This window comes from Gekko japonicus, unplaced genomic scaffold (assembly GCF_001447785.1).
Source record: "Gekko japonicus isolate JY-2015 unplaced genomic scaffold, Gekko_japonicus_V1.1 scaffold892, whole genome shotgun sequence".
Lineage (NCBI taxonomy): Eukaryota > Metazoa > Chordata > Lepidosauria > Squamata > Gekkonidae > Gekko > Gekko japonicus.
In genome coordinates, this window is record NW_015174869.1 from 116,407 (window position 1) to 116,920 (window position 514).

The following is a 514-nucleotide window of genomic DNA, read 5'->3' on the forward strand; positions in this document are numbered from 1 at the left end:
GAGCCGGAGGCTAAGAAACTGTGAGCTAGGTCACACTAACTCAGCTTAGAGGGAACACTGGTCTGTGAGCAAAAATTCTACTTGGTGAGCTCCTGGCATGAAAGTTGTGAGCGAGCGATTTGGCTGCTGCATAGATCAGTTTGCTCTGGAGCCCTCCTCCCTGAGCTAAAAACGTGTGAGCCGGAGGCTAAGAAACTGTGAGCTGGCTCACACTTAGCTCAGCTTAGAGGGAACCCTGGTCTCCCATCTTCTGCTGGTGTCCAGGAGGGACCTTGGAAACCCTCTTAAACTACTGCAGACTAGCTGAAGCTACCCGATTCTGCCCTTCTTTCTATCCGTCTCCAGGGTCAGCTGGAATTGGGGAGGGGGCGAGCTGGATGACGGGAGGGAGGGAATGTCCTGATTTTTGGGGGGGACCCCAGGGGGTGGCTGGCCAGGAGGAAGAGAGAGAGAGAGAAGATGATGGATGGGGCGAGCGCTTTCAGGACAGGAAGAAGGAGAGCCCTGGGTGAGT